Genomic DNA, 9,005 nt, shown 5'->3' with positions numbered 1-9,005 from the left:
CCAGAAAGAAATACACCAATACAGTATACTAATACTATACTATACTAATACTGTGCTAATACTATACTATACTAATACTATACTATACTAATACTATATACTATACTATATATACTATACAGCATATATATGGAATTTAGAAAGATGGTAACAATAACCCTTATGTGAGACAGCAAAAGAGACACAGATGTATAGAACAGTCTTTTGGACTCTGTTGGAGAGGGAGGTGGGGATGATTTGGGAGAATGGCATTGAAACATGTATAATATCATATAAGAAATGAATCGCCAGTCCAGGTTTGATGCAGGATACAGGAAGCTTGGGGCTTGTGCACTGGGATGACCCAGAGGGATGGTATGGGGAGGGAGGTGGGTGGGGGGTTCAGGATTGGGAACACGTGTACACCCGTGGCAGATTCATGTTGATGTATGGCAAAACCAATACAATATTGTAAAGTAAAATAAATAAATTAATTAATTAATTAAAAAATAAAAAAATCAGATAGAAGAGAAAAAAAAAAGCATCAATTCTTCAGCACTCAGCTTTCTTCACAGTCCAACTCTCACATCCATGCATGACTAATGGAAAAACCATAGCCTTGACTAGACAGACCTTCATTGGCAAAGTAATGTCTCTATGGTACTGGCACAAAAATAGAAATGTAGATTAATGAAATAGGATAGAAAGCCCAAGGATAAACCCATGCACCTATGGTCAATTAATTTATGCCAAAGACATGAGAATATATATAATGGAGAATAGACAGTGTTTTCAGTAAATGGTGCTGAGAAAACTGGACAGCAACATGTAAAAAATAAGATCAAATTGGAACATTCTTTAACACCATACACAAAAATAAACTCAAAATGGATTAAAAACCTAAATGTAAGACTGGACACTATAAACCTCTTAGAGAAAACCTAAGCAGAACACTCTTTGTCAGAAATCACAGCAAAATATTTTTCAATCCATCTCCCAGAGCAAGAAAATAAATACAAAAATAAACAGGTGGAAACTAATTAAACTGAAAATTTTTTGCACAGTTTTGGTGCACCAACAAGGGATTAATCTCCAAAATTTACAAACACCTCATGTCACTCAGTTAAAAAAAAAAAATCAGAAAGTGGGCTGAATACCTAAATAGATATTTTTCCAAAGACAACATACATAGGAAAGAGGCACATGAAAAGACGCTCAACTTCATTAATTATTAGAGAAATGCAAATCAAAACTACAAAGAGATGTCACCGCATACCAGTCAGAATGGCTAACACAATAGTCTACATGCAATAAATGCTGGACAGCGTGTAGTGAAACCACACTGTCGTTGTAGTTCACAACCACAGTGAAAACTACAACCACTATGGAGAACAGTATGGAGTTTCCTGAAAAACTAAAGCTAGAGCTACCCTATGATCCAGCAAATAGAAGGGGAGAAGGTGGAAGCAGTGACAGATTTCCTCCTGTGCTCTAAAATCACTGTGGATGGCGGCTGCGGCAGCGCTCAGACTCTGCATTACTAAAAAGCTCCTGGGTGATGAAAAGCTGCTATTCTGGGACCACAGTTCAAAGGCCATAGTTCTCAAGTCTGCGTGTGTGTTAGAATCACCCAGAGCACTTTTAAGTATTCTTATTTTCTGGGCTTCATCTCTGAGATATACTGACTTAATTAGTCCATGTCTGGCAATAGCATTGTTCTTCCCCCCAAAGCTCCCTGGATGATTTTAATATGCAATAAACTTTTGAGAACAATAAAATTTTGAGAACTATCGCTGTACGGCAAGTTGTTCATATCACTGGAACTGGTAAGTAAATTCATGTTGGTCTCATGCTCTATTTGAAAAGGATATTATTTTAACCTGTTATCCTTTGTATTTTTCTCTGTTCTTTGCCACATTTCCTTTCATTCAAGAAGACAGAATGCTGTGGGTTCATTATCTCAGGGGAGAGATGTGCAGAGAAGAAAGCAGAAATAGCTTGCAAGTCATTAGGATTCTATTTTCCCCACACCTGACCTTGTAGAAGAATGTGAGAATGCTCAGGAGGAGGTAACAAGAAGGCTATTCAGGCAATAGGGTGAGTGGTTAAACAGAATGAGAATCTGCAATGTTTGGACAAGACAGAAAGAGAAGACTGTGGATCTGGGCAGCTGAGAGGACCTTCTTCCTTTCCTGGAAGCTATGCTGGCATGGTATCTTCAGACTCAAAAGAGGCAAATCTGCTTTATGTATCTTGCTTGACCAGATCATAGGCAACATGGTAGATGTTTCAAGTCCATGCTCCTGGGAGCTGAAAGATGGTGGATAAAGATGACAAGATATCTCAGCCATAACTGGTGTATTAATAGCTATTTTGCATATTTCTCCCCCTGTCCTCCTGGGGCAAAGTGTTAAAATGCTAAACTTCTGCCACTGTTATAAGGTGAAGGAAAAAAACCCAAAAAGAACTGACATCCCCAGAGAAAACGTTCTGAAGGTCTAGCAGAATAGGGATGTTAATTCAAAAATGAAGTTGAGTTAATTAAAAAAAATTAAAAGTTTTGTGTCTTGCCCATCTATGATTCTTACCATGTACATCACCATGTCATCCTAGCAACCAGGAAATATCTCCTCTGCATCATGTATGCCTCTCTTAGTCAAATGAATATATCACTGCCATAGAAAATGATTCTGAATTGCAAAATAATTTGAAGGGAGCAGGCCCAAACAAGATACTTCTGGCTTTGGTCATGGAATCCCCATGCATCTCAAAGACCAAGGTCACTTTTCCACAAGTCTGTCTTGCTTCAGAAAAAAATCACTCACACTTTGGTAACCCATTAATGGGGTACAAGTTATTTCATACTGTTGAAACAAAAAAAAATACTTTAATTTCAAGTTCATCAAGTGTCCTTTCCAGGAGACAACATTTTATATTGATGCTATAATTAATGTATAACTTCTGTTATAGCTATTCAAATATTTCATTCTATTTACTTCCCTGTGGCAATTCTGACCTATTTTTTAGTACATTATTGGCAGGACACATTGTTTTAAACCACATATTCATATAAGATATGGAATTTCATCACACATTTAGCCTTCCTTCATGTTCTGTATCTAATTTTGCTAAATTTAAGACATAACCTTAATTTTCCTCCAAAACATTTGGTATTATTTTTAAAAAATCAACTGAGATTTACTGTTGTAAAAACTCATAAACTGAATAATTTGAGGAAACTCAATTATTTCAGAGCTTTTTTATCATGGTGCATTTACTGTATGTGTGAGACCATTATGGAGGCAGGGAACACAGAGAGAACTCTGGGAACACACAGGGAACTCTGCCAACAATGACTCTACAATCCAGTGATTTGCATATTACTTTAAGTCAAAAGGAAACTGTGGAAGGTTTTTAAGAAGGAGAGAACAGTTTCAGGAAGATAGATTTGTGTTTGGAATTTTTTGGAGAAAAATTAGGTTGGAAGTAGGGGGTCCGATGATGAGAGGTTTTCACAAGGTGACTATATCTTCTCCCCATTAGATAGTTATATTTCCTTATGCTTTCACCACATGATTATGTGTTCCTAAACAAAATACAGCTTTCTTTTCAATTAATGTTTGTGAGGGCTGTCTTTGATAGTACATATGGGTATCATTCACCCATTTCTACTTCTGTGAGGTGATCCATAGGAGGTTGTTGAATGCATGCACTTTTAAAAATTCCTAAATTGTTCTCCAAAGTAACTATAACAATGTTTATCCCAACTAGCAATGGATAAAGAGCTCTTGTTATGTCATATTCTTACCAAGAATTTATGAGTTAAGCATTTAATTCTGTCAATATTATGAGAATCAGATGTGAAGATTTTTCCTTGAGATTTTTTTTGGGGGAAGGGAGGAGGATAGCAAATCAGATTTTCCTTTAATGTATTTCCCCATTTTTGCCCAATTCATCTTTCTGTCCTCTGAATGCAGAGTTAAAAAGTTGTGAAGAACTAAAGAGCCTCTTGATGAAGGTGAAAGAGGAAAGTTAAAAAATTGGCATAAAGCTCAACATTCAGAAAACTAAGATCATGGCATCTGGGCCCATAACTTCATGGCAAATAGATGGGGAAACAGTGGAAACAGTGTCAGACTTTATTTTTCTGGGCTCCAAAAATCACTGCAGATGGTGATTGGAAGCCATGAAATTAAAAGACGCTTACTCCTTGGAAGGCAAGTTATGACCAACCTAGACAGTATATTGAAAAGCAGAGACATTACTTTGTCAACAAAGGTCTGTCTAGTCAAGGCTGTTTTTCCAGTAGTCACGTATGGATGTGAGAGTTGAACTATGAAGAAAGCTGAGCCCCGAAGAATTGATGCTTTTTAACTGTGGTGTTGGAGAAGACTCCTGACAGTCCCTTGGACTATAAGGAGATCCAGCCAGTCCATCCTAAAGAAGATCAGTCCTGAATATTCATCAGAAGGACTGATGTTGAAGCTGAAACTCCAATACTTTGGCCACCTGATGTGAAGAGCTGACTCATTTGAAAAGACCCTGATGCTGGGAAAGATTGAGGGCAGGAGAAGAAGAAGATGACAGAGGATGAGATGGTTGGATGGCATCACCGACTCAATGGACATGGGTTTGGGTGAACTCTGGGAGTTGGTGATGGACAGGGAGGCCTGGTGTGCTGCAGTCCATGGGGTTGCAAAGGGTTGGACGCAACTGAGCGACTGAACTGAACTGATAGATAAAGAAAAACTGAAATGAATGAAAAGCCCTTCTTAATAAGTTTCAGGAATTATTTTTATATTCTCTATATTTATACTTTATGATTATATGCACTACAAGCATTTTTTTTAACCTCTTGACTTTTTCACATTGTTTATGATAGTTTTACAAAGAAATGTTTTTTTCATTTTTAAAAACTGGCAGTGCTTTCATAACTGATTTATTCTGTTTGTCAAGAAATGTTTTCTTAATCTGTCCTAATAAAAAATTTTGCTGCATTTTTCCCGAATAAAGTTTTGCTTTTTATATTTACATCTGTATGTGATATGTAGTATGAATCTCACTTTGAAATATTTTTTTCCAGGTTAATAAAAATCTGCCCTAGGGCCATTTTTAAGTAACCTGAGTTTTCCCACTGTGTAAAACTATTGCTGCCATATATCAAGTTCCATGGAGGTCTGGGTCTTTTTCTGGGCTTTCTATTCTGTTCTATTTGTCTAATTATTTCATTCTGTATCATTTATAATACTTTCATAGTACAGATTTATAATAATCTTGATATTGGTAATAACAATTTCCTATACATTTTCCTTTTTCAAAGTTTTCATGAGTCAAGTTGCATAGTATCATATTGGGGTTTGATCAGAATAACATTAAATTATGCATTATTATCTGGGATAATCAATGTCACTGTAATATTCAAGATTCCCATACATAAGCATAGTATGTCTCAATTTGTTTAGCTCTTTCTTGTCTCTTTTAGCAATATTTTATAATTTTACCCACATATAAATCATTTGAGAGGTCTATTCTTACATTTTTTTTCTTTTAAGTTTTTATTATTACTGTGAATGAGAATGTTTTAAACTATTACACTTCACTGGAATAACGTTCTTATTAGTTTATATATGTAGATCAACTATCTGAAGATCTTGATATTATTTTAAATAATTTTCCCACAAATTATATTTTTAATAATTTTCCTACAAATTCTCTTGAATTTTTATGTATAAAACTTCAGTATTTGAAAATAAGAGAGTTGTACAGCTTTCCATTATTTCAGTTTTCTTTTATATCTTTCTTATCTTTTTTATTATCTAAAACCTTTAATATAATATTAGAAGTAATGACATATATATTAGTCTTATTACTTGAAGTCCTTCAAAGTTTTACCATTTAGTTTATACTTGTTATCCTTTTTCCTGCACAGAAACTTTTATAAAGTCAAAAACCAAAAGAGCCTTTATTCTATTCCCAGTTTAAGTATTTTTATTAAATAATTTTCTGCATATATTTAGGCAAGCAAATTTCCTTGTTTACTTTTAACTGTTAATGTGATGTTAATATGAAAATAGATTTTCAAAAATTCAATGATCTTATTCCTTGAATAAATCTTACTTGTCAGGATATTTTTTAGTTTGTGCATAATTTTAATTCAGTCATTTTGCATTTAGACATTTTACAACTATACATTTCATAAATATAATTGGTTTATAATTTCTTTGCACTGCTTTTGTTCAACTTATGCAAGTTTCATAAAATAAGTTGGATAATATTCCTTCTTTCCTTGTTCTCTAAAGCAATTATAATAAAAAAATTTTTGTTACCTAAGTATTTGTAAAATTTTATTGTCCCTTTGGGAGAGACTTGTATTACCAACTGAATGATAACTGACTTATTTAGTTTTTCTACTAAGCTAGTTTAGCCATTTTGATCCATGTTTTCTAAGTTTTCATTTGTATGTGCTTTGTTTATGACAGTCTCAAGATTTAAACTAATTAAAAAAAAACTTTTCTTTTTTTGATACTCCAATTTCTAATTTTTGAAACATCTGCTTTTTTCTATCTTCATATTTCCAAAGTTTTTCTAAATGATTAATTATTTTAAGTTACTAGCTTGGGTTTTGTTGACCATCTCCTTGAACTGTGTAGACCATTTATTCTTGCTTTCCTTTTTTCTTAAGTGAGACTCGCTCAGTCGTGTCCAACTCTTTGCAACCCCATGGACTGTAGCCCACCAGGCTCCTCTGTTCATGGGATTCTCCAGGCAAGAATACTGGAATGGGTTGCCACTTCCTTCTCCAGGGAATCTTCCTACCTCGGGGATTGAACCTGCATCTTCTGCACTGCAAGTGGACTCTACCATCTAAGCCATCAGGGAAGTCCTTTTCTCTTAACTGGTTCATAATTTTTTTTTCTTAAAAATCTTTTTTTTAATTCATTTTTTTCTTCTACCCCTCCTCTTTCTCACTCCCATTTCATCTTCCTGTCCTCTGAATTCAGGGTTATAAAGTTATAGAGAAGCTGAAATGAACACAGCGTCCTTTTGTGTCTTCTCACACTCTAACTCTGTCTTCATTTTGTCTTTGGCTACAAAGATATAGTGTTGTTGTTCAGTTACCTAGTCGTGTCTGACTCTTTGCGACCCCATAGACTGCAGCATGCCAGGCTGCCCTGTCCCTCAACATCACCCAGAGTTTGCCCAGGTTCATGTCCATTGAACTAACTGGTGATGCCATCCTACCATCTCATCCTCTGTTGCCCTCTTCTCCTCCTGCCTTCAATCTTTCCCAGCATCTGGGTCTTTTCCAATGAGACAGATCTTTGCATCAGGTGGTCAAAGTATTGGAGTTTCAGCTTCAGCATCAGTCCTTCCAATGAGAATTCAGAGTTGATTTCCTTTAGGACTGACTGATTTGATCTCTTTGCTGTTCAAGAGACTGGCAAGAGCCTTCTCCAGCACCACAGTTTGAAAGCAGTAATTCTTTGGCTCTCTGCCTTCTTTATGGTCCAAATCTCACATCCACACATGACTACTCAAAAGATGTGGTCATTGACCTCCATTTCTGATATTTTTACTATTTCCATTAACATTAAGCTAATTAGTGCCCTGCTTCTCCGGTGGTTCAGTAGTAAAGAATCTGCCTGCCAGTGCAGGAGACATGGGTTTGATCCCGTGGAGAAGGAAAAGGGGATTCTTGCCTGGGAAATCCCATGGACAGAGGAGCTCGGTGGGCTAAAGTCCACAGTGCCACAAGAGAATCAGACATGACTTAGCAACTAAAATAACAACAAATTAGTGTCCTTGAGAGTAGAACCCCAAGAAACAGAAGCATAGGAATATTGCATTACCAAGAAAACAAATGAAGCATTTTTCGGTTTGCTTTTGCTTTTGATTTGGGGGGTTGTTTTAGTTAGTTAGTTTTTTATGTTTTGTTTTTTCTTTTACCTTTTGACTCACTTCAAACATTTAAAATAAAATTTATTATTCATTCATTTATTTGACTGTACTCGGTCCTAGATGCTGCAGTTAGAACCTTTGATGTTGGTTACATCATGCAGGATCTTTAGTTGCAGCATGAAAACTCTTAGTTGTGGCATATGAGATCTAGTTCACTGTGCAGGAATTGAACCTAGGCCCTCTGCATCGGGAATGTGGAGTCTTAGCCACTGAACTACCAGGGAAGTCCCCACATAAAACACTTTTGACGAATGCAAGTAGTAATTGCATGGGTACATATATAGGGATGAGAGACTGTTCTTCTCTTTTCTATATTTCCTCCTGTGTACATAAATATTTATTAGTATTATATTTTCAGTATCTAACAAGTAACTACAATAAAAGCAGGAAACAAAAAGTCTGTAAAGCAAAGAATGAATAGGACAATTGAGTCTGTCTTCAAAGACATTTAATCTAGTGTGAGAGTGATGCATACAAATAGAGCAGAAGACTAGGTGGTAAGTGTTATAATGGCATAAACTGGGATATATGATAGCATGTATGATGGATAGCCCTCTCAATCTTGTGTGTCTGGAAAGTGGAATTTTTATTAATTTGATTTTTGCAGATTCTTATCTAAATTAAAAATTAACTCATTTAGTTATTGTTGACTTAGTATCTGCTTGAACTGCAGATCAAACTCCAAGACATTAGGAATCTACTTCTGTCTCCTGTAGCATTTTAATCCCAGAACTTAGTACATTATTTGTCATTTTATATGTGCTCAACAGATGCATATTAAATTGAAATAGGATTTATTTAATTCAAGATCTCTAGAGTACCAGGTACTCTTATTTTCTTGGGCTCCACAATCACTGCAGATGGTTATTGCAGCCATGAAATTAAAAGGTGCTTGTTCCTTGGAAGAAAAGCTATGACCAACCTAGACAGCATATTAAAAAGAAGAGACATTACTTTGCCAACAAAGGTCCATCTAGTCAAAGCTATGGCTTTTCCAGTAATCATGTATGGATGTGAGAGTTGGACTATAAAGAAAACTGAGGGCCGAAGAATTGATGCTTTTGAAC

The sequence above is a fragment of the Bos grunniens genome, chromosome 19, assembly GCF_055505025.1.
Source record: "Bos grunniens cultivar Pamir isolate PY7600 chromosome 19, Bosgru_T2T1.0, whole genome shotgun sequence".
Classification (NCBI taxonomy): domain Eukaryota; kingdom Metazoa; phylum Chordata; class Mammalia; order Artiodactyla; family Bovidae; genus Bos; species Bos grunniens.
This window is presented reverse-complemented; position numbering follows the sequence as displayed.